The sequence below is a fragment of the Mobula birostris genome, chromosome 5 (genome assembly GCF_030028105.1).
Source record: "Mobula birostris isolate sMobBir1 chromosome 5, sMobBir1.hap1, whole genome shotgun sequence".
NCBI classification, from domain to species: domain Eukaryota; kingdom Metazoa; phylum Chordata; class Chondrichthyes; order Myliobatiformes; family Myliobatidae; genus Mobula; species Mobula birostris.
In genome coordinates, this window is record NC_092374.1 from 196,586,327 (window position 1) to 196,613,030 (window position 26,704).

Consider the following 26,704-nt stretch of genomic DNA (forward strand, 5'->3'; position numbering starts at 1 on the left):
CCACAAGAGGACACAGGTTTAAGTTGCTGGGGAGTAGGTACAGACGAGATGTCAGGCCTAAGTTTTTTACTCAGAGAGAGGTGAGTGAGTGGAATGGGCTGCCGGCTATGTGGTGGAGGTGGATATGATAGGGTCTTTTAAAAGACTCCTGGATAGGTACATGGAGCTTGGAAAAATAGAGAGCTATGGGTAACCCTAGTAATTCCCAAGGTAGGGACATGTTCCGCAGAACTTTGTGGGCCGAAAGACCTGTGTTGTGCTGTAGGTTTTCTATGTTTTTTTATGTAAATCATTGACAAACAATGTGAAGAGTAGCGGTCCCTGGGGAATGCCGCTAGTCACTGGCAACCAAACAGAAAAAGCCGCCTTCATTCCCACTTACTGCCCCCTGACTCCCATTCCTCTATGAATGCCAGTACCTCTCCTGTAACGAAAGATCATTTTTTACTTGTTTGTTTGTTTCAATCAGAGGGTCAATAAACTAAAAATAAACAGGAAATACATGAAAGCCACAGAGGGTCAGGCAGCATTTGAATAAATTCCAGAAGATGTCATTGACATGGAATAGAAACTCCGTTTCTCTCTCTGTGGATCCTGACTGACCAGTTGTTATTTTCCCTGCATTTCCTGGGGATAAAATGATTCCAGATAGAATAACTGATTCCATGTGGAAACCGATTGGGATCCCGGCTTGATTTGTCTTGTAAATTAGAGGAACAGCTCCTCATGCTCCACCAGGGCAGCCTGCAAACTGGTTCAATGTTCAAAATTCAAAGTAAAATTTATTATCAGAGTACATACATGTCACCACATACACCCTGCGATTCCTCTTCTGTGGGTATTCTTAGCAAACATATAGAACAGTAACTGTAAACATCTGGAACTATAAACAGTAAGGAAACTGTGCAAATATAAACAAATAGCAATAAATAACGAGCATGAACTAACGATATGACAGAGTCCTTAAATGAGTGTAGCTATCCCCTTTTGTTCAAGAGCCTGATAGTTGAGGGGTAGTAACTGTTCTTGAACCTGGTGGTGTGAATCCTGAGGCATGTGTACCTTCTACCAGATGGCAGCAGTAAGAAAAGAGCATTGCCTGGATGGTGAGGAGCTTTGATGGTGGATGCTGCTTTTCTACGGCAACATTTCATGTAGATGCGCTCAATGGTTGGGAAGGTTATACCCATGATGTACTGGGCCAAATCCACTACCTTTTGTAGGATTTTCCTCTCAAAGACTTGGTGTTCTCATACCAGGCCATAATGCAGCCAGTCAGCACACATCAAACCTCACATCTGTAGAAGTTTGCCAAGATTTTCAATGAGATGCCAAACCTCCGCAGATTCCTGAAGAAGTAAGGGTGCTACCGTGCAGTCTTTGTAATAATATTTATATGATGGGTCTAGAACAGGTCCTCTGAGATAGTGACAGCCCAGGATTTAAAGTTACTGACCCTCTCCACATCTGATCCTCCGATGAGTACTGGCTCATGGACCTCCAGTGACATGAACGTGGAATTGTCAGAGTTCCAGTAGCCATTCCACCTCTGTCTCTTTCTGTTTTTTGTTTTCTCTCTCCTCCTGGTCTGCCAGTTCCCATTGCCTTATCTCTTTACTCTCCTCCCCCACCCTCTCCATCTGCCCACCACTCACACACTCCTGATCACCTCCCTCCCTTTATTCCACACTCCAATTCCCTCTCCTACCAGATTTCATCATCTTTGTCTCTCCCACCTCTCACCTCTCAGTTTCTGACACATTTCCACACTCCACCCATCCCTCTCTGGATCAGCCGCCAACTCTTACTCCACCCTTCCTCCCACCTTTCTATGCTGACTGTCTCCGCTCTTCCTTTCAGTCCAGATGAGGGGCCTCAAGAGAAAACGTCAACTACTTCCCTCCATAGACAGAGTCACAGAGGAGTACAACACAGAGGCCCTTCAGCCCATCTAGCCCATGCAAAAATGCATTTAAACTGCTGACTCCAATTGACCTGCAGAAGGACCAGAGCCCACCATACACCTACCATCCATGTACCAATCCAAATTTCTCTGAAATGCTCAAATCGGGCTCGCACGGACCACCTGCTAACAGACATGGCAACATCCACAAATATGTTGACCCACTGACCATATTATCATCCAGATCATTGATATAGATGACGAATATCAAGGGACCCAGCACCAATCCCTGCAGCACACCACAGGTCACAGGTCTCCAGTCAGAGAGGCAACACTCTACTACCACTCCCTGGCTTCTCCCACAAAGCCAATGTCTAACGCAATTTACAAACTCACCTTGAACGCTGAGCGACTGAACCTTCTTGACCAACCTCTCAGGCAGGACCTTGTCAGATGCCTGGTTAAAGTCCATGTCGCCAACATCCACTGCCTTGCCTTCATCCTCTTTCCTGGTAACTTCATTGAAAAACTCTACAAGATTGGTTAGACATGATCAACCACGTACAAAGTTATGCTGACTATCCTTAATCAGTCCATGTTTGTCCACATTTACATATCCAGTCCCTTAGAATACCTTCCAATAACGTTCCCACAACTGACGTCAATAATTTCCTGGTTTTTGTTTAGAGCCTCTTTTAAAGAGTGGAACAACATTGGCTCTCCTCCAATCTTCTGGTACCCAGTCAATATGTGGGATTCCCAGTCAATATGTGGAAACTTAAAATCACCTACTAAATCAATCTTAAGATTGTCCAAATTTGAGGAAGGACATTCCTGCTATTGAGGGAGTGCAGCGTAGGTTCACAAGGTTAATTCCCGGGAAGGCGGGACTGTCATATGTTGAAAGATTGGAGCGACTGGGCTTGTATACTCTGGAATTTAGAAGGCTGAGAGGGGATCGTATTGAAACATATAATATTATTAAGGGATTGGACACGCTGGAGGCAGGAAGCATGTTCCCGCTGATGGGTGAGTCCAGAACCAGAGGCCACAGTTTAAGAATAAGGGATAGGCCATTTAGAACGGAGTTGAGGAAAAACTTTTTCACCCAGAGAGTGGTGGATATATGGAATGCTCTGCCCCAGAAGGCAGTGGAGGCCAAGTCTCTGGATGCTTTCAAGAAAGAGATGGATAGAGCTCTTACAGATAGCAGAGTCAAAGGTTATGGGGATAAGGCAGGAACTTTATACTGATTGTGGATGATCAGCCATGATCACAGTGAATGGAGGTGCTGGCTCAAAGGGCTGAATGGCCTACTCCTGCACCTATTGTCTATTGCTACAGTCTGTGATCACTTTACAAATTTGTTCTCTAAAACCCCAGGTCTGTTGGGTGGTCTGTAATATAATCCCATTAACGTGGTCAGACCTTTCTTATTTCACAGCAGCAGACGACCACGCCCCTCCCAGAGCACCGCAATATCATTCCAGGTGTTGATCCATGTCCTGAGCTCATCCCCCTTTCCTACGGTACTTCTTTTATTGATATTTGCACAGCTCAGATACTAGTTACACCATGCTCAACATTTTGATTCCTGACTTGCTCTGAGGTCTTACCAATATCTGTCTCAACAACTTCTCCACTAACTGTTCCTGCACTCTGGTTCCCATCCCCCTGAAACTCCAGTTTAAACCTCACCATGCAGCATTAACAAACTTTCCCACAAGCATATGAATCCCCTTCCAGTTCAGGTGCAGACAGTCTCTGTGGTACAGGTCCCACCTCCCCTGGAAGAGAGAACAATGATCCAAAATTTTTATACCCTCCTCCCTACACCAAATCCTCAGCCACGTGTTAAACTGTATAATCTTCCCAGTTCTCACTAGCACATGGCACAGGGAGCAATTCTGAGATCACAACCCTGAAGGTCCAGCCCTTTAACTCGGTACAGAACTCCCTGAGCAGAAGCTGTCACTCGCTCGACCCAGGTCATTGGTACCGACATGGACCACGGCTTCTGGCTGCTCACCCGGCTAATGCGGTGAACGAGTTAAAATTAATGGATCGATAATTCTCACATCGTGTTTATTTCACTCTCCGCACATTTATATTTACACTGACTTACTCCTGACGCCGGTCCCGGGACCCGACCCGTTTACAGACCCGGAGCGGAACCGGAGCAGATTCTCAGCCACTCGTTTGTATTTACAGTCCAGAAGAAAGGATAAAGTTTCTCCGTGAATTTATTCCCAGTGAAGGTGTGGAGATGGGACTTGGTCTCCGCGTTGTAAAATGAAACTGTCCCGGACTGGTAACTGAGATAAACTCCAACCCTCCCGGGGATGGGACCGGCAGGGAGACGGGACACAGGGGAGGTGTAAACCTCCATCTCGTCATCAAACCGCCCGATGATCCAGAATCCGGTCTCCGGACTCGGTGTGAACTTTCCCTTCCTCTTCACAGACTCTGCGGCGACTCCCAGACTCCAGCGCCGATTCCCCGTCACCTCCACCTCCCAGTAATGTCTCCCCGATGTGAATCCCTCCGATCCCAGCACACAGAACCAGTGTGTGAACCTCTTCCCGGTGTCAGGGAGATCCCTCCGGGTCCCGGTCGGTCTCACACTCTTCCGATCCTCAGACACCTCGAGCAGCGGATGCGCCGTTTCCACATCCAGGGTGACAGAGACTGGGGGGAGAAGCAGAGAATTAGAGAGTCCCCGGGGATCGGAGGGAGACTCGGGCAGCGCGGCCCCGGGACCGGACCGGAGGAGAGGCCGCTGGGCCTCAGGCACAGTCGAGTGGCCGACCGGACCCTTTCCCGGGGTTTTAACGCGGATGGACAACTAAAATGTTCCCGAGGATTTTCCTCTGGGATGGAGACCCTCTCAAAACACACAAAATCTGAAGGAACTCAGTGGTTTAAGCAGCATATGTGGAGGGAGATGGACTGTGGATGTTTCACATAAGAAGTGGGAGCCGGAGTAAGCCATTCGGCCCATCGAGCCTGTCCGCCATTCAATAAGATCATGGCTGATCTGTCCGTAAACTACCTGCCTTTTCCCCATAACCCTTAATTCCCCTACTATGTAAAAATCTTAACTGTATCTTAAATATATTTAGTGAAGAAGCCTCAACTGCTTCCCTGGGTAGAGAATTCCACAGATTCACCACTCTCTGGGAAAAACAGTTTTCCTCATCTCCGTCCTAAATCTTCTCCCCTGAATCTTGAGGCAATGCCCGGAGTTCTAGTCTCACCTACCAATGGAAACAACTTTCCTACTTCTGTCTTATCTATCCCTTTCAAAATTTTGTATGTTTCTATAAGATCGCCTCTCATTCTTCTGAATTCCAGAGAGTATAGTCCCAGGCGACTCAATCTCTCCTCATGGGTTAACCCCTTCATCTCTGGAATCAACCTGGTGAACCTCCTCTGCACTGCCTCCAAAGCCAGTATATCCTTCCTCAAGTATGGAGACCAGAACTGCACACAGTACTCCAGGTGCAGCCTCACCAATACCCTGTACAGTTGCAGCATGACCTCCCTGCTCTTGAATTCAATCACTCTAGCAATGAAGGCCAACATTCTGTTTCCCTTCTTAATACCCTGTTGTACCCGCAAGCAAACTTTTTGCGATTCATGAGCAAGCACTCCCAAGTCCCTCTGCACAACAGCATGCAGCAATCTTTCACCATCTAAATAATAATCTGCTCTTCTGTACTCAAGAAGGGAAAGAAAGACGGGAGATAGCCAGTGGGAACTGGTGTGAGGAAGGAGTGGAGCATCACTGGAGTCAGATGAGGATGGGGTGAGTGAATACTGGAGGCATTTAAAGAGGAGGTAAGGCAGGCATTTCGACCAAATTCACTCGTGCTGACCAACTTGTTTCAGTGAGCTAGTCCCATTTTCTCATTATTCTTTTAACACTTTCCAACCCACAGACCAGTTTAAATCTCTTTAAAAGTATTTGACTGCACCCACATCTACACTTCCTCTGGCAGACTCCTAAACTCCAGGGAAAATTCCCAGCCTATCCAGCCTCTCCTTATGACCCACGCCCTCCAGTCCTCAATGTCCAACAATTTTAGAGTCCTCCGCAAATCTATGAAAGAAGTCACGTACTCCCACTTCCAAATCATTCCCATGAATGATGAAAAACAGTGGACCCAGCGCCCATCCCTGCAGTACACCACTGGCCACAGGCCACAACTCAGGCAATTCTGTATCCAATTGGCCAGATCCTACTGTATCCCATGTGATCCAACTCTCTGGAATATTCTACCAGGAAGTACCTTGCCAAATATCTCGCTAAAGTCCATGTAGACAATGTCTACTGCATTTCCATCATCCATTCAGAAATCCAGGCTGGGTGACCCTGTTTAGTCCTTGCCTTTCCAAATGAATGTAGATCCTATCGCACTATGCGGCATACAGCATGCAGCATGCATTAACTACAAGCACTACTGCAATATTGCACTACACCATCAGATAGCAACCTCTTTGACACCAGGAGGCTCCACGCAACCACCAAACTCTGTAGAGAGTGGGTCCTGGAGCTGCAGTATGCAGACGACTGAGCTCTTGTGGCCCATACTCCGGAGGATCTTCAGACTGTCCTTGCTGTGGCGGTGAGAGCGTACAGCCGGATGGGGCTGACTGTCAATGCCACCAAGACAGAAGTGGTTTGCCAGTGGAGTACCAGTGTCCCACCCACTCGACCTGCCTTCACTGTTGGTGATGAAAGCTGTCAGCAGTGCCTACTTTCAAATATCTGGGGAGCATTCTCTCTGAGGATAGCGGCATTGACAATGACATCCAGAGCCGCATTAAACAGGCATCAGCTGCCTTTGGGAGACTTCAGCAGAGAGTCTTTCAGAACAGGAGCCTTCGTCCCTCCACAAAGGTCGCCGTATACCAAGTGGTCTGTGTCACCACCCTGATTTATAGCTGTGAAGCCTGGGTAACCTACAGCCGTCACATCAAGTCCTTGGAGTGCTTCCATATAAGCTGCCTCCAGCGCATCCTGGGAATTACCTGGCGTGAGCGGGTGCCTCACACTGAAATACTTGTAAAGACCAACTGCAGGAGTATTGGAGCCATGATCACCCAGCGTCAGCTGCAGTGGCTGGGGCACGTGATAAGGATGTCGGCTACCCCGCAGAGTGTTATACGGCCAGCTACATCATGGTCGATGCTCAGCTGGAGGGCCGAGGAACCGCTATAAGGATCAGATGAAGAATACTTTAAGGAAGTGCAAGATCAGACCCGAGGACCTGGAGGAAGTTGCTGCTGACCGTATCACCTGGCGACAGCTGTGTAGGGACAGGGTTCATATTCTGGAGATGGAAAGAACAACCAGAAGACAGCAGAAGAGAGCCAGGAGAAATGCAGCCATGGTTGCCAGCACTATCACATATACATGTCCCACCTGCAACAGAGCTTGTGGGTCCAGGATAGGACTGTATAGTCATCAAAGATCTCACCGTTAAAGGAGTGGACGTCGTCATCGGATTTCGATGGACAACCGAAGAAGAGATCCTGTCGCTCAGAATCCCTCCATTAATCATTCCATGGATGTTACGCTCTCCGGTCTGTACTTCCCAGCCTTTCCCCGACAGTCGATCTTAAATAAATGTTCACCAATAGTCACCCTCCAGTCTTCTGGCCTCTCACCCGTACCTACTGATGATACACATATTGTGACAAGAGTCCGAGGCGAGGACGGTAAGGACCCAGGTGCTGGAGTATCCGAGACGAGAATCGATACACGATACGAGACTGAGACGAGAATCCAGAGTCCAGCTGACAACTGAGCACCGAACCTTCTTCTTCCACTGACTTTTGTGCTAATGGCAGCTCGCACCGATCAGGAAGGTGCATTACCGCCACCTACTGGACTGGAGTATGATAGGAGCTGTCACAGGGATCAGGTCCTGCCCCACAAACCTCTTTTAATGAAAAACTTCACCAGGATCCTACATGACATATTAATCCCTGCTTCAGATGCCAGAATATCCTGCAGCCTGGGCACCACAGATCTACCCAATAATTGCCGAAACAGATTCCTACGTTATACTGAATATCTGTGGCACAACATGATCGCATGTTCCACTGTCTCTGGTACCTTAAAAAAAATCATACAACTCATTCCCATACTCAATTCCTAACCTCAATCCCGCCAATCACACATCTTCCCTCTTATTCCTTCCCAAATGGCGCCTTGGCAAACTCATAGGCAGCCGTCAATCCCAGAGGAACATGGGTTTGTGCCTCTGGTGGACTGTGTCCTCTTCAGGGTGCAAGCCTGGGTGGGAAGATCTGAAGAACTGGCTGTTGCCCATGCAGTGGGTTTCCCCTCTCCACGTCACTGATGTAGTCCAAGGGAAGGGCAAGCGATGATACAGCTCAGCACCAGTGTCGTCACAGAGGTTGCCAGAGTGAAGTTGTAAACACCATCAAACTGCCTTAGGGACCTGATTCTGGATTTACGCCCAAAGCCTCTCCCATAGGTGGGTACAGCTGCAAGGCAGTGGAGGTTAAAAATCAGCATTTCCTTCTCTTGGCCGTCCAATGCTGACGGGTCCCACCTGCCTGAAGCAACTGGTTTTCAGGAGCCAGTGGTCCGCCTTTGCCCCTTCCTTTGGCATTGGAAACAGTTCCGCTGGGCCTAGTAGCTAAGTCACACGTGAAGGCCTTGAGTTGGACTTGGTTGTGAGGGGCTGTTAGAGACGCACGCCATTTGGAGCACTTTATAAGTAGTGGGAGATTATCCCCACTACCACCCCAGCTATGACAACTTCAGGAACCTCCCCTGGACTGATGCAACCAAATTATAATATCACCTCCCAGTCCCACTGCTATCCCACAAATTCTGACTTTACTCATCCCTGTCAAACTAATACAAGATATGGCTGAATACTTTCCTATATTTATGATAATACCTACCTCTGACTTAGTAAGTGCCTGTTTTGCTGTAACATCTGTCCTTTCATTACCCAATACACCCAGATGTGCTGGGACCCAACACAACTGCACTACTATTCCCACTCTCTCCAGGACATATAAATTGTAGGACCTTCCATCAATAGATCGGGTCTCCTTGAACGCTTCCTTTCCAAACTCTGTGTTTCCAAGGCAGCATCTGAGCAGATCACAACTCCTTTTGGTTTAGCTTGTTCTACCCATTGCAAACTAATGATAATGGCCATACCTTTTGCTGTATTGACAGGTAATCCACCTGTTAGCCTTTTCCCTATCTCAACATTAATCCAGCGATATTTATTCCAGAGCCCACCCATTACTAACTGGGTCAGTAGAACCATCTGTGAAAATAGGCAAAAGGGAAAAATACTGCTGCCGTAAATGACCAGGCACACTCTCACCACCCACAGGACCCTGTCTATCCCCCCAGTAATGACAAATCTATTTCCACATCTGAAAATTTCCAAATTTTACTCCTGGCCAGGCCACTGTTGGGCTAATCCACAAATCCACAAGACCATACTCCCGAACCTATTCCCTAATTGTCCACCTAAAACATTTACCATCTCTGTTAGTATATTCCCAGCAATCCATTAAAACCAAATTCACCAAATGGGACGTCCCACACATTACTACGAAAGTCCCCTATGCAAGGCTCAAATTTTCATTCTGCTGGTCAAGAGGCATCTCTCCCAGTTCAACCCCAAATGCGCCTCTTGGTGTGGTCTGGAATGCTTCACTACAGATTCTAAGTGCCTTGACTGTAGGACATCCCACCAAAATAAAACTGAATGAGCTGCCTCCCTATAAATCACATAGGGTTGTAAACTTATATAAATAATATAAATCGTATAGGGAATCAACAGAGTTGGCATGGTGGGAGATTTTAATTTCCCAAATATTGATTGGCATCTCCCTAGAGCAAGGGTTTAAAATGGGGTGGAGTTTGTGAGGTATGTTCTGGAAGGTTTCTTGATACAATATGTAGATAAGCCTACAAGAGGAGAGGCTGTACTTGATCTGGTATTGGGAAATTAACCTGGTCAGGGGTCAGAACTCTCAGTGGGAGAGCATTTTGAACACGGCACAGCACAACACACAAACCAATCTTCCATCCATGGACTCACTTTACACCACGCGCTGTTGGAGCAGTGCTGCCAGGATAATCAATGAGGCACGACCCACCCAGCCAACAGACCTTTTGTCCCTCTTCCCTCCGGGAGAAGGTTCAGGAGCTTGAAGACTCGTACGGCCAGATTTGGGAACAGCTTCTTTCCAACTGTGATAAGACTGCTGAACGGATCCTGACCCGGATCTGGGGCGTACTCTCCAAATATCTGGACCTGCCTCTCGGTTTTTTTGCACTACCTTACTTCCCATTTTTCTATTTTCTATTTATGATTTATAATTTAAATTTTTAATATTTACTAATTTTAACTATTTTTAATATTTAATATTTGTAATCCAGGGAGTGTGAAGCACAGAATCAAATATCACTGTGATGTTTGTACATTCTAGTACCAATTGTTTGGCGACAATAAAGTATAAAGTATAAAGTGAAAGCATTTTGGAGATAGTAATCACGATTCTATCTCCTTTACTATAGCATTGGAGAGGGATTGGAGAGGGACAGGATAGGAACAGACAAGTTAGTAAAGTGTTTGTTTGGAGTAAGGGGAAATATGAGACTAGCAGGCAGGAACGTGGAAGCATAAATTGGGAACAGATGTTCTCAGGGAAATGTACGGCAGAAATGTGGCAAATGTTCAGGGGATATTTGTGTGGGGTTCTGAGTAGTTACGTTCCAATGAGACAGAGAAAGGATAGTAGGGTACAAGATCTGTGGTGTACAAAGGCTGTTGTAAATCTAGTCAAGAAGAAAAGAAGAGCTTATGAAAGTTTCAAAAAACTAGGTAATGATAGAGATTTAGAAGATCATAAGGCTAGCAGGAAGGAGCTTAAGGATGAAATTAGGAGAGTCATAAGGGGCCATGAGAAGGCCTTGGCGGACAGGATTAAGGAAAACCCCAAGGCATTCTACCAGTATATGAAGAGCAAGAGGATAAGACATGACAGAATAGGACCAATCAAGTGTGACTATGGAAAGGAATGTATGGAACCGGAGGAGATAGCAGAGGCACTTAATGAATGCATTGCTTCAGTATTCACTACGGAAAAGAATCCTGGTGATTGTAGGGATGACTTACAGCAGACCGAAGAGCTTGAGCATATAGATATTGAGAAAGAGGATGTACTGGAGCTTTTGGAAAGCATCAAGTTGGATAAGTCGCCGGGACCAGACGAGATGTACCCCAGGCTATGGTGGGAGGCAAGGGAGGAGATTACTGAGACTCTGGCGATGATTTTTGCATCATCAGTTGGGATGGGAGAGGTTCCGGAGGATTGGAGGGTTGGAAATGTTGTTCCCTTATTCAAGAAAGGGAGTAGAGATCGCCCAAGAAATTACAGACTAGTAAGTCTTACTTCAGTGCTTGGTAAGTTGATGGAAAGGATCCTGAGAGGCAGGATTTAAGAACATTTGGAGAGGCATAATATGCTTAGGAATAGTCAGCATGGCTTTGTCAAAGGCAGGTCGTGCCTTACGAGCCTGACTGAATTTTTTTGAGAATGTGACTAAACCCATTGATGAAGCCAGAGCAGCAGATGTAGTGTATATGGATTTCAGCAAAGCATTTGATAAAGTACCCCATGCAATGCTTACTGAGAAAGTAAGGAGGCATGGGATCCAAGGGGACATTGCTTTGTCGATCCAGAATTGGCTTGCTCACAGAAGGCAAAGAGTGGTTGTAGATGAGTCAAATTCTGCATGGAGGTCGGTGACCAGTGGTGTGCTTCAGGGATCTGTTCTGGGACCCCTTCTCTTTGTGATTTTTACAAAGATGAGGTTGTGGAGGGATGGGTTTGTAAATTTGCTGATGACACAAAGGTTGGTGGTGTTGTGGATAGTGTGGAGGGCTATCAGAGGTGACATTGGGACATCTATAGGATGCAAAACAGAGCTGAGAATGGCAGATGGAGTTTAACCCAGGTAAGTGTGAGGTGGTTCATTTTGGTCAGTCAAGTAAGATGGCACAATATATTATTAATGGTCAGACTCTTGGCAGTGTGAAGGATCAGAGGGATCTTGGGGTCCAAGTCCGTAAGACACTCAAAGCTGCCACGCAGGTTTACTCTGTGGTCAAGAAGGCATATGGTGCATTGGCCTTCATCAACCGTGGGATCGAGTTTAGGAGCCGAGAGGTAATGTTGCAGCTATATAGGACCCTGGTCAGACCCAGCTTGGAGTACTGTGCTCAGTTCTGGGCACCTCACTACAGGAAGGATGTGAAAACCATAGAAAGGGTGCAGGGCAGATTTACAAGGACGTTGCCTGGATTGGGGAGCATGCCTTATGAAAACAGGTTGAGTGAACTCAACCTTTTCTCCTTGGAGTGACGGAGGATGAGAGGTGACCTGATAGAGGTGTATAAGATGATGAGAGGCATTGATCATGTGGATAGCCAGAGGCTTTTTCCCAGGGCTGAAATGAGTAACAGGAGAGGGCACAGTTTTAAGGTGCTTAGAAGTAGGTACAGAGGAGATGTCAGGGCTAAGATGTTTTAAGCAGAGAGTGGCGTAACATAAAATAAAATAAAATATAACATAAAAGTCCTTCCAGTTTTATGTTATATAAATGTGATTTGGCAGTTGTTGTTTATTCTTCTCTTATTTTATATAGATGATTGAAAGATGTATTGCTCCGGGAGTTGGTTCCTAATGATTTTTTTTCTTTTGTAGTTAGTGGGTTTTTTTTAGTCAGTTGGGGTTCTCTTTTTGCCTTCTTTTTTTGATATAAAAATAACATATATGAGTTTTTTTTCTTCAGCTTTATTGATTATATATATACTAATTTGTTGAACTTTTGTATTTTATAGCTGTAGAAGATTATATATCAATAAAAAGATTTTAAAAATGAAAATGAGAGTGGTGAGTGCGTGGAATGGGCTGCCTGTGATGGTGGTGGAGGCAGAAATGATAGGGGCTTTTAAGAGACTCCTGGATGAGTACATGGAGCTTAGAAAAATAGAGGGCCATGGGTAACCATAGGTGATTTCTAATGTAAGTACATGTTCGGCATGGCATTGTGGGCCAAAGGGCCTGTATTGTGCTGTAGGTTTTCTATGTTTCTATAACTATTGCCCAGACACTAGATTGTATTAAAGCATGATAAATTGTCAAAAGCACACCCCTAGAGGCTCCCCAGTCATACCCAGCCATACACTGCAAAAGGTTCATGATCTGCTTACATTTATCCTTCAAAAACTTTATATGTGTTCTCCAAGTCGGGCTCACATCCAACAATAACCCCAAGTATTAAAACACAGGAACCCTAGGCAGCGTACATCCATACAGAGCCAGGTGAATATTCTCCAACCCATGTTTCCAAATAAAAACCATATATTCTGACATAGAAACTGAAAATTTAAAACCCCAGTTCAAAGAGCATTACTGATAATGCTGTTTGCACAGACTGAGCATGGAACCTCAGTTCAGGTGCTCATTAAATATTAAAATCCTGGTGCCAATTAGCAGGGTGGGTCTGAATTTTTAAAGGGGCTGCACCAGCTCTCCATATTCCGGACAGTCGGAATGTCTAAACCATGGAGGCTTACATGGTCAGATGCGGATCAGAACACACACCTCCAAATGGGGGCCAACAATTTCTTCCTCAGCTTCCCACAATGTCCTGGGACACACTTGATCAGGACATGGGGATTTATCTACCTTTCTGCATTTTTGGACCTGCAGCACATTTGCTTCTGCAATGTGGTAGAGAATGAGTTTGATCATCTTCTGTAACACAGGGGAATTGAGGGCCCTGTGGAACTGGCACAGCAGAGGAGTTGAGGTTTGGGACAGGGAAATGATGACAGGGAAGGTTTAGAAGGATATGGGCCAAATGCTGGTAAATGGGCTGAGGGGTGATCTGTCAGAAATATATGAGGCTGTGAGGGGCATAGATTGTGCAGATGGTTGAAATCTTCTTCCCACAGGAGGGGGATCAAATACAAGAGATCACATGTCTGAGGTGGGAGGAAGGAGTTTAAAGGTGAGTTTATTTGAACAGTGAGTGTTTGATGTTGGAACTTGCTGCCAGAGGAGGTGTTGGAATCAGATACAATCACTGTGTTTCATAGACATTTAGACAGACACTTCAATAGACAAGGCACAGAAAGAGACTGACCTAATGCCGACCAATGGGATGCGTATAGATGTGTGAGTAGGTCGACACTGAGGTGATGGGCCGAAGGGCCTGTTTCTGTGCTGTTAGACGATGACTCTGTGACTTTAAATGAACTGAATGATTGAGACCCCACAGCCCTGCGGTGCAGAGAATTCCCAAGGTACACCATCCTCTGAGACAGTGACCCCCGACCCTCGACCCCTCAGACAGGGGACACATTCTCCATGCATCCCGCCGGTTGAGCCCGGGAAGAAGTTTGTGTTTCTCTGAAATCTCCTCTTATTCTTCTGAACAGAGAACATAGAACAGTACAGCACAGGAACAGGCCCTTCATTCAATGTGACAGTGACTGATCGATACTGGCATCAATTCCTCTTCTGTACCAGTTCCCCAAAACCTCAATCTCTCAATCTTTCAAAAGTTTCTCTAACTCCACCTTAAATATATCAAATTATCAGGCCTCACAGTATCTGCTGGAGGAACGCAGTGGATTGAGCAGTATCTGTGGGAAAAGGGACTGTCGACGTTTCAGATCGAACCCCTACATCAGGACTGAGAGTGGAGAGGGGAGATGGCCGGTATACAGAGGAGAAGGGGAGTGATGAGACAGGAGTCTGAGGTGACTCTGGACTGTGGAGGGATGACAGGCAGGTTGTTCCAGGTCGGAGAGGGATGGGGTGTGTGCTGGAGTTGGGAGACAGTGGTGGAGACAGATACAGAGGATAAAATGAGAGGGAGATGGAGCAAGGAGAGAGTGTGAAGGAATCTTATCAGTGAATGAGGTGATAATGGGAACCATTAGGAAAGAGAAGAATGGCAGAATGAACCAGAACTGGATGGGCCAGTGGTGAGAAGCGTGTGGATGAACTGTTAATGCAGATGGAAAGAGAAGATCTTTGTCCCCTTTGCCACAAACCCACCTCCACCACCCCATCACCCACATTCCACTCTCAGTCCTGATCCAGAGTTTCAGCCCATTCAGGATCAATGTGGTCGTTGATATCTGGAGTCACAGGAGATGGGAGAGTCCGTTTATGTATTTTACATGGGGATGGGGATGGGAGATGGGGAATTAAGGCAAATGAGTTGTTATGTCCTGGAACGTATTCACATTACAAAACAGGAATGTGAATTGGATTCACAATTGGCTTGGCCACAGAAGACAGAGGGCTGTGGTGGAGGACTGTTATTCTGTCTGGAGGTCTGTGACCAGCAGTATTTCACAGAGTTCAGTGCTGGTAACTCTGTTGTTGAGTGATATATGTGGCCTATACACTTGAATTGGCACAAATTTGGTGGAGATGTGGATGGTGAAGATGGTTGTTGAAGGATACAGTAGGACAAAGATCAGTTGGAGATCTGGATGAGGAAATGGCTGATGGAGTTTAATCTGGAGCACTGAGCGAGGATACCTTTTGGAAGGGTAAATGAAGGGGAAAATTATAGAGCAGATGGAGGACCCTAGGAACATTGATGACAGAGGGATATCAAGGTCCAAGAGCACAGTTCCCTCAAGGGGCAACACAAGTGCAGAGTGTGGTCAGGAAGGTGTAGGACAAGCTTGTCTTCACCAGTCAGGGCATTGAACGTGGAAGTTGGCAAGTCCTGTTGCAGCCATTGAAACCTTGGTGAGGTCTCACTTGGTCTCACAAGAGACCAGAGAGGCAGGACTCTGATGTAGGGTCTCCACCTGAAACTTTGACTATCTCTTTGTCTCTGCAGACTCTTCCTGACCTGCTGAGTTCCTCCAACTGCTTGTTTTCAGATTTGGAGTATTATTATTATTAATCATAATAATAATAATAATAAATACATTGCCCAATAGTAATGTCTATAACTGGTATCACCCCAAAATCACCACATCATAGCACTAAAAAATTAGGCCACAATACAAAGCACCACGAGAATAGTCTGAAAGTTCCTAGCAAGTGAGAAATTAGTGTGCTTGGCTGTGCCCGTTCCTCAGGCTTTACCAGCTTGAGTGAGAGAAAAATAGAAGTACAATGATAATAAGAAGAATTAATTTACAGAGCACTTTTCATACAAATGATGCAACTCAAAGTGCTTCACAATGGGATAAAGTGGAGACATGAAACATGTCTGTTGAATGCCAGGTTAAATAAATAGGAGTATTGAGGAAATGGATACAGCAGAAATGTTTAAGAAGCGATTTGACAGACAGATGAACAGGCAGGGAATGGAGGGATGTGGAACGTGGGCAGGCAGGTGGAATTAGTTTAATTTGGTCTGATGGTCAGCACAGACACAGTGTGACCAGGTTACTGAGGGAACTGAGAAAATACATCATGGAGGCTTCGGTCACAAAGAGTGAACAAGGGAAGATTGAACTCTGGGAAATGCCTGGTCACAGCTCTCTGACCTGAGGAGTTTCAGAGACAGAGGAGTGTACAGACGAGGGAAATTTAAGGGCAGAAAGTGAACACGTGGTCACCCCAGCATTGAGGTAAAGGACAGTTTTAAGGGGTTCTATCTGTATATTAAATGAAAGAGTAACTCGGGAAAGAATCAGTTTCCTTAAGGAACAATCTGGAGCCACTGTGGAGGGAAGTGGTTTTAAATGAATATTTCTGATCTGTATTTCCCAGGGAGAAGGTCACAGAATCCAAGGAGTTCAGGAAGATAAGTTCAGAAAATTACATTTTGGAACATATCACATTACAAAAGAGTAATACAAAAGAGAGGTGCTGGTGAAATCTTGACAGAGGTCAATACTGGTTGGTGTGTCTGGGCTCAGTCTGATAATGAATCAATGTGGTGGTTTGATAAGAACAGTGAGACTCGTGAGTCTAGCAGGGGGCAGACCTGAGTCTACAGTCACAGACAGGTCAGACAGGGTCAGTGGTTCATGAGGGTCTCGTGTATCTTTCTGACAATACTGGATGCCACACTGATACAAGCTTTAATTTATTTTATTTAGAGATACAGTACAGAACAGGCCCTTCCAGCCCAATGAGCCACACTGAGCAGCAACCCACCTATTTAACACTAGTCTAATCACAGGAAAACTTTCAATGCCCAACTAACTTACCAACTGCTACATCCTTAGACTGTGGGAGGAAACCGGAGCACCCGGAGGAAACCCATGCGGTCAAGGAGACAACATACAAATCCTTACATAGGGTGCTGGAATTGAACTCGAAATCTGACACCCAGGGCTGGAATAACTTTGCACTAACCACTACACTACAGTGCCTGCCCTTTATTCCCTATAATGTCATTAAATGACTATTAATTCCCCAGATTACATGATCGGGTTCACACTCGTGTCCTGTCGGGTTTGTACAGTCTGGGTGGGACTGGGATACAGTGGGACATATAACAGTCATATGTATTGGTTGTATTGTGCCCCTGTGTCGGTGTGTTCAGGGGTCAGACATCTCCAGCTGACCATGTGACACTGATGTTTCCCAGCAGATAGGATTGAAGCTGGAATAAAACTACAGTCCCCCTTCAGCCCATTGTTACAGACAATCTTTGCTTCTAATTATAATTAATTGTGTCTCATAAACACAAATGAATCAGTGTAAGTTTTACCTCGATAGATGTCATCAAGTATTTCTCTCAATGCTGAGTTCAATAAATAGAGGTGATCGAATTTTTCAACCAGAATGGCACCGTCTGTCACTGTCAATTGCTTGAAATCATCACTAATTCTGCAAATATAAAATTGTTGGTTATGAACTGCAATGTTGAACTAGTTTACAAATCCATACAGAGATTCAGCAAAGAGCAGATCCTACCTCCTCTTCCGACGAGTTTCCTCCTGAAATAAATAAAACACAAATCTGAACAGACTCAGACTTACAGTCCTCATCCTGAATTTCATCCAAATCATTATAAGATGTTGTAAATTCACATTTCTACAGTCACACACATGTACGAACAACACAGAACCACTTGGAAAATGACTAGGAGTGTTTCCGAAAATGTAAAGAAACAGTGTCGGATTCCCTTAATTCTCTAATCTAATGGAAAGTGCATTTACCTATTGATGATAAATCTGATGTGTGGGTCACATTCTGGAATTGACCCTTTACTGTCACTGATTGACAGAGAGACCCTCACACCCACGGCACCAGACACACTCACAACACGTGACTGGAACTGGATGTTAATGTGAGTTTCAGGGATGTTTGATATGGGAATTGAGGAACCAAGCACCAGTTCAGTGTTATGTTCAGAGTAACTCATTCACAAGAAGATTGCAGACTGTCCTGTGATGTACCTGTACCGATATTCTGGAAGTCCAGTTTTGGGACGACAGTCCTGAACTTCTGAAACATCTTTCTGTCTTAAAACAGTTTACAAACATTTGTAAATGCCACAGTTACTTCAAATATACTGATCCCAATTTTGATTACTTTTACAAAAGCAAAAAGAAATATAATCTCTCACCTTGAGAAATATCACACTCTGTTTTTGAACCATCTGTTCCTTTAACCTTGAGATCTCCTCCTGAATAGAATTTAAATTCTTTTGAATCTCTCGAAGATTTTCCTCCATTGGATTTACAATCCTCTCCTCTTCTTCCCTGAGATCTCTGAGAATGCGCTGCTCTTTCTCAGTGAGAATCTGGTGCAGTTCAGCAAACTGTGATGTGACGTGGGACTGAAGGACGTGTGACTGTTTCTGTCAAGTGAAAGGTGGATTGATTTACTATATTCCTTTGTTGTATTTCCTTCTGACATGGAACGTGTGCGTTCCAATCATCATATCTATATTGGTTCTCAGAACAATCCCATTAATCCTCTTTCCTCATGTTGTCCTAAACCCATTCTCCCTCACGTGTCCATTAACTCCGACCTGAGTCACATACCCCATCTGAAGCTCAAAATTCAATGCAAATTTATTATCAAGGTACAGATGTGTCACCATATACAACCCTGAGATTCCTATTCTTGCAGGTAGTCACACTAAATACAAGAAACACAATTGAATCAATGAAGGACTGTATCCAATGGGGCGGACAATATCAATGTGCAAAGAAAAAACAACAAATGTCCAAGAACAAGAAGTAAGAAAAATAATCCATAATATTAAATAAATAAACAAACAAACAAACAATAAATACAGAGAACGTGAGCTGAAGAGTCTTTGACCCGAAGTCCAGTTCAGTGGGAACAGTTCAGTGATGGGGTGAGTGAAATTATCCCCACTAGTTTAAGAGCCTGATGGTTCAGTGGTAGTAACTGTTCCTGAACCTGGTGGTGCTGGTTCTGAAGTTCCTGTACTGAGTTCCTGGTGACAGCTGCGAGAACAGAGCATGGCCTGGACGGTTTGCATGAGGATCGTGAGTGAACAGCCCTTTTCAAGTCCAGCCACGAATTCTCAGTTGGATTGAGGTCTGGACTTGGATTTGGCCAAACCTGTACATTAACTTGGTTGTTTTTAAGCCATTCCTGTGTAGCTTTGACATATGCTTTGGCCATTCTCTCACTGGAAAACAAACCTTCTCCCAAGTTGCAGATTTCTTACAGACTGCATCAGGATTTCCCCCTGGATTTCCTTGCATTTTGCTGCATTCATTTTACCCTCTACCTTCACAAGCCTTCCAGGGCCTGCTGCAGTGAAACATCCCCACAGCATGATGCAGCCAACACCACGTTACACAGTAGTGATGGTGTTTTTCCTGATGGGTGGTTTTTGGTTTACACCTCAGTCTGATGGCCAAAGAGCTCAATTTTCATTTCATCAGACCATAGAATCTTCTTCCAGCTGACTTCAGAGTCTCCCACATGCCTTCTGGCAAACTCAAGGGGAGATTTCATGTGAGTTTTATCCCCACAGTGGCTTTCACTTTGCCACTCTCTCATAAAGCTGCGACTGGTGAAGCACCCGGGCAACAGTTGCTGTGTGTGCAGTCTCTCCCATCTCAGCCACTGAAGCTTGTAACTCACCAGCCCAGAATGTTACTGATCTGATTCATCCAGGTTTCTGGTTAGGGAAAATTCTGAACTATTTTGTGGGGACAACTCGTGTACAACTGTTTTTATAAAGTCTGTGATAGCCGTGATTTACTCATTCAGACTGTCTGTTGAGTCTTTCAACACGGCCCAGTCTACCGACTTTAGCAAACCTGCAGCCACTCCTCAGCCTCCCACAACTACCTCAGTGTTGTCCTCATCTCTGGAGTCTTGCTCTTCACCCTCTGCCTGGATGCAGGTTGGACAGGGAGGCCAAGTGATCAGATTTCCTGAAATGCAGTCTAGACGTGGAATGGTAAGCTTTCCTAATCATAATGTGACCGTGCGCAAGAGCGTTGAGACCCCTGGGGCTGTAGGTGATATGTTGGTGATAATTAGGCAGAGTCTTCTTCAAACAAGCCTGATTGAAGTCCCCAACAATTAGTTGAAAGGTATCAGGATAGGCTGTTGCCTGTTTGCTAATTGTGATCATTTGGGAGGCTGAAAAGGTGATAGATTGGACATGTAGAGAGGTAGTTACACCCAAGGTGCAGGACACAGGCAAATGGCTAACTGTCAGAAAGGGGGATGGTTCTAAGGAGACAGTACGGAGTATTCCTGTGGCCATCCCCATCAACAACAGGTATATCACTTTGGATGCTGCCAGGAGTTGGGGACATTTGACCTAACAGAGTAGTAGTTGGGTCTCTAGGACGGAGTCTGGCTCTGTGACTCAGAAGGGAAGGAGGGACATGAAGCACGCTGTGGTGATAGGGGATTTGTTAGTTAGGGGAACCAACAGGATGGTCTGTGGGAGAGAACGAGATTCCCGAATAGTAAGTTCCCACCCGGGTGCCAGGGCCTGGGACATCTCAGCTGGAGTCCCCAGCATTCTAGTGGGAGGGTGAACAGCCAGAAGTTGTTCATGTCAGTACCAATGACATGGGTAGGATGAATGACAAGATTCCGCAAAGGGAGATCAGGGAGTCAGGTGCTCAGTTAAAGGGTGGGACCTCCAGGGTGGTGATCTCAGGATTGTTACCCATGCCACATGCTAGTGAGGGCAGAAATAGGAAGATTATACAGTTGAACACATGGCTAAGGAGTTGGTGTCAGAGGGAGGGTATAAGATTTTTAGACATTGGGCTGTTTTCCAGGGAAGGTGGGACCTGTACAGAAGGGGTGGTTTGCACCTGAACTGGAGAGGGACTAATATCCTAGCGGGAAGGTCTTTTAATGCTGCAAGGTGGGGTTTAAACTAAAGTTGCAGGGAGATTGGAACCAGAGTGCCAGAACAGTTAGTAGGGAGTTTGTGGAGGCAGATGTCTGGTAAGATCTCAGACAAAGTCAGCAATCAAAATTTTGAACTGTGTGATGAGTGTCTTGAGCTGTGTATATTTCGATGCAAGAAGTATTGTAGGAAAGGTGGATGAGCTCAGGACGTGGATCAACACAAGGAATTATGACTTTGTCACCATTAGTGAGACGGTTGCAGGAGGGACAGGACTGGTAGTTGGGTATTCCGGAGTTCCGTTGTTTTGGATATGACAGAGAGGGAGGGATTAAAGGAGGGGTGGTGTTACTAGTCAGCAAACACATCACACCAGTGCTCCGTCTGGATAGACTGGGGAACTTGACCAGTGAGCTGTTATGGGTGGAACTGAGATATTAGAAAGATATGATCATGCTAATGGGGATATGTAAAGACCACCCAATAGTCTGAGGAATTTAGAGGAACAAATTTGTTGCAAGAAGCATAAGTTTGTTGTAACAGGTGATTTTAACTTTCCAGCTATTGACTGGGAATCCCACACTGTAAAAAGACTGGATGGGACAGAGTTTGTCAAATGTATTCAGGTGGGTTTCTTTCATTAGTATGCAGAAGTCCTGACAAGAGAGTGTGCGATTCTAGATCTGCTGTTAGGGAATCAGACAGGGCAGGTGACAGAAGTTTGTGTCGGGGAACACTTTGGATCAAGTGACCACAAAGCCATTAATTTCAAAGTAAATATGCAAAGAGATGTGCCTGGTCTGCAGGTTCAGATTCAGAATTGGAAAAAGACCAGTTTTGATGGTATCAGAATGATCAGGCAAGTGTGGATTGGGGCCGCCTGTTTTCCAGCAAAGCTGTATTTGGAAAGTGGGAGGCCTTCAAAAGGAAAACTTTGAGAGTACCAAGCTTGTCTTCACCTGTCAGAATAAAACGCAAAGGTAACAAGTGTAGAGAACCTCGGTTTAAGAGGGATATTCAGACCCTGGAGAAGAGAAAAAAGAAGGAGCAAAGCAGCTATAAGCAAGTGGGAACAACAGAGGTGCTAATCGAGTGCAAGAAATGCAAGAGAACATTGTAAAAAATAAATCAGGAAGGCAAAAGGAAGGGATGAAATTGCTCCAGCAGACAAGGTGAAGGAAAACCCCAAGGGATTCTGCAGGTATGTTAAGATCAAAAGGATTATCTGGGACAAAATTGATCCCCTGGAAGACTAGAATGGTAATCCATGTGTGGGGCCAAAATGAATGGGAGAGATCTTAGATGCATTCTTTGTGTCTGTATTTACTCAGGAGATGGATACAGAGCCTATATCAGTGAGGCAAAGCAGCATCAACTTCATGGACCCGGTACAGATTACAGAGGAGTAGTTGTTTGCTACCCTGAGGCAAATCAAGGTGGATAAATCCCCAGGGCCTGACAAGGAGCTCCCTCGGTCCTGATAGCAGGCAAGGGCAGGAATTGCCAGGGCCGTAGCAGAGGGCCTTAGTGCCAGAAGAGGTACCAGAGGATTAGAGGACAGCCAATGTTGTCCAAATATTTATAAATGGCTCTGAACAGAAACCAGAAAATTATAGGCCGTTGAGTCTGACATCAGTTGAGGGGAAGCCATTGGAACGTTTTCTAAGGAACCGGATAGAGTATTTGGATTGACATGGACTAATAAAGGACAGTCAGCATGGCTTCATGCCTGGTAGGTCATGGATAACAAATTTTATGGAGTATTTCTAGGAACTAGTCAGAGAAGTGGCTGAAGGTCAGGCAGTGCATGTTGTTGATATGGACATTAGAAAGGCATTTGACAAGGTCCCACATGGGAGGTTGGTCAAGAAGGTTCAGTCACTCAGCATTCAGGATGAGGTAGTAAATTGGATGAAACATTGCCCTTGTGAGAGAAACCCGAGCATGGTAGTAATGCAATAAATTAAATTGACTTTATTTCTTATATCCTTCACATACAAGAGGATTAAAAATCTTTACGTTATGTCTCAGACTAAATGTGCAATGCGCAATCACGTTGTGGTTGAGTGTTGCCTCTCTCTGACTGGAGGTCTGTGACCAGTGGTGTGCGACAGGGATGCAACGGACTTCTAACATCATAAACTAGTGAGTTGTTTGTCATGTTTCCCCTCTTGCTGTGAAATGGAGACATCTCCGTCTCACTTATTAGGAAAAGTGAGAGCCTGTGCAATGTCAAATACACAAGTAGTCTTTGGAGTACTGCAAATCTGTGTCTGCTGTTGCTTTGCTGCACGCTTGAGTGCTCGGTGGTGGGTGCCAATGCTATTTTTGCTGGTGGCTCATTGTTTGCTGCCACTTATGCGCGGGAGTGAGAGAGTTTCAGGGGGACTTTGGGGTTCTAACATTTAGCTGTCATTCATTCTTTGGGGCACTCCTCTGTTTTTGTGGATGGTTGCGAAGAAAAAAGATTTCAGGATATATATTGCATACATTTCTCTGACATCAAATGCACATTTGAATCCTTTGTAAACCTTTGATAATGTCGTTAACTGGATCAGCAAATTTGCAGATGACACCAAGATTGGGAGTGTAGTGGACAGTGAGGACAACTATCATGGCTTGTAGAGGGACCTGCATCGGCTGGGAAATGGGCTGAAAAATGGCAGACGGAATCTAATGCAGACAAGTGCGAGGTTTTGCACTTCAGTGGGACCAACCAGGCTAGGTCCTACATGGTGAATGGTAGGGCACTGAGGGGTGTGGTAGAACAAAGGGATCTGGGAATACACGCCCATAATTCGTTGAGAGCGGTCAAAGGTAGATAGGTTCATAAAGAAAGCTGTTGGTACATTCACATTCATGAATCAATGATTTGAGTTCAGGAAATGGGTTGTTATGTTGAAATTGTTGAGGCCTAATTTTGAGTATTGTGTGCAGTCTTGGTCACCTATCTACAGGAAAGATGTAAGCAAGGCTGACAGAGTACAGAGAAAGTTTACAAGGATGTTGCAGGGTCTGGAGGACCTGAGTTCTCAGGAAATACTGAATAAGTTAGGACTGTATTCTTTAGAGTGTAGAAGATCCAGAGGGGATTTGATAGAAGTATATTAAATTATGAGAGGTATAGGTACGGTAAATGCAAGGAGGCTTTTTCCACTGAGGTTGGGTGGGATCACAACCGGAGGTCATGGTTTAAGGGTGAAAGCTGAGAAGTTTACGGGGATAATGAGGGGAAAATTAATCAGTCAGAGGGTTGTGAGAGTGTGGAATGAGCTGCCAGCACAAGTGTTTCATGCGAGCTTGACTCAATGTTTAAGAGAGTTTGGATAGATACATAGATAGTAGTGATATGTAGGGTTATGGTCCAGGTACAGGTCAATGGGAGTAGACAGTTTAAATGGACCCATTATGGATTAGATGGGCCAAATGTCCTGTTTCTGTGCTGTACTGCTCCAGGTCTCTAAGCCTCTATGTCCCTGTGTTTCAGCCTGGCTTGGAATGCTCCCCTCCTCCCTCTCTTTTGACCATGACTGCGAACCTTCGTCCACTTAAACGTGTCAGAACTGCATGTTTGACACGGAGTGCTTCAGAAGATAGAAAAATTGTAAATTAATTAAAACATTTGAAAGTACGTTGCTTGAAAGGAATTTTCATACTACAGTTTGCAGCGAGAGTAATTCGGAAGAAATACATTTATAAGTTTGGTCAACAGCCCACAGGACGTCACTGAGGATCACCGGTTCAATCTTTGAAGTAGTGAACAGAGTTAATTACAGGAACGGATTAACAATTCAAAGAACATGTCTCTGAGATGTAACAGAAACTGTCGTGATCACAGGGAGAACATGCAAACTCCACGCAGATAGCACATGTCAGATTGAGCCCAGATCACTGGATCTGCAATACTCAGCCATTCTACACTAAAGGGCACAAATCTACACAACAATATAAAAAAATCAACTCAGAAGCCTCACCCGTACTCCGGAAATCTTCTCCTTCTGTTGCTGTTCCACTTCCTCAAAGTCTGCTTTGTTTTTTGTGAGAGAGTCCAAGGAAGATCTAACCCGATCCTGGGAATTAAAGAGTGAATAGATTGGACACAATACATGGTACAACAGAAACAGACGATCGAAAGTGATTTGTATTTACCTTGTAGACTTGAACGGCTTCTTTAACCGGCATGAAGTTGTGGGACTTGTGTTCCCGCGCAGTCGCACAGATCACGCAGATCAGTGTCTTGTCCGTCTCACAAAACAGCTTCAGCTCTTCCTCATGTTCCTCGCAGTAAAGTTTACTTTCCTTCTCTTTCGGATTCACGTTTAGTTTTCGAACTTTCTCAGTCAGATTTGCTAAGGCCCGATTGACCTTTAGGGTGCGGTCTGCAATCTCCTCTCTACATTCCGGGCAGGAGTGTCTCTCCTGTCTTTCCCAACACTGTGTGATACAGGAGCGGCAGAAGTTGTGTCCACACTCCAGCATTACAGGTTCAGTGAAGAAATCCAGGCAGATGGGACAAATTACCTCCTCGGTTAAACTCTCGTCCTGTCGTTTCGAAGCCATGTTAACGCCCGGTACTTCCTGGTTCAGAATGCTTTCGCTTTCGGGGAGCTGCTGAGTCCCTGCAGTACCGTGACTGTCCACTACACGCGCCATTCTCAGTGATGAACGGTCCTGCTGTAGCGATTCGGCCCGAAATGTCGACTGTACTCGTCTCTACAGATGCTCCCTGGCCTGCTGAGTTCCTCCAGCATTTTGTGTGTGTTGAACGAACATGATATTGCTGCAAGTGTTCAACGGGAAGGAATGGCAGCCATTTCTTCATCAGGGTGGGATCAGAAACAGGGTAAACAGGTCGGAGTATTAAAGAAACAGAGAGAAGTGGCTGGTTCATTGCAAGACAGGACTGAAAGGGACAATTCCTGAAAAGCGAGACAGATAGTCAATGTTTCACATGAAGGATCTCAACCCGAAACGTTGGCTGTCGATTTCCCTCCGGAGATCCTGCCTGACCCGATGATTCCCTCCTTGTAATTTTTTGCTCGAAGACCAAGGAGAGTCAGACTCGCGTGTTAAACAGCGGTGAAGTGTAAACTTACAGCAACTATTAAATAAGTTAATACCATGAAACTGGAGATGGGGACGGAATATTGTGTGCGAGGAGACAGATGCCGGTGACGATGACCAAGATGTGGCTGCAGGAGAAAGCACAGGACTGGACATTATACATCACAGGGTGGAAAACATTCAGTGTTTCGGTGAAGTCCTGATTTCTACTGCCCTTCATGTGAAGACATTTCCTGCGTTCACCAATGTATGGCACGGCTCCAATGAAGGGTCCGGTCTGATCGAGACGGTGCTGATGCGTGGAAATCGTTTTCCTCCGCTTGTCCTGTGAACCCTTTCAGATCCAGAGAGCAAGC

The 26,704-nt window shown here is 45.3% G+C and overlaps 1 pseudogene; it reads right to left on the minus strand.

Annotated features, from left to right (window-relative positions):
- Window positions 1–755: 755 nt before the first annotated feature.
- LOC140198215 (E3 ubiquitin-protein ligase TRIM39-like) lies at window positions 756–25,860 on the minus strand (annotated as a pseudogene).
- Between the last annotated feature and the right edge of the window lie 844 nt (window positions 25,861–26,704).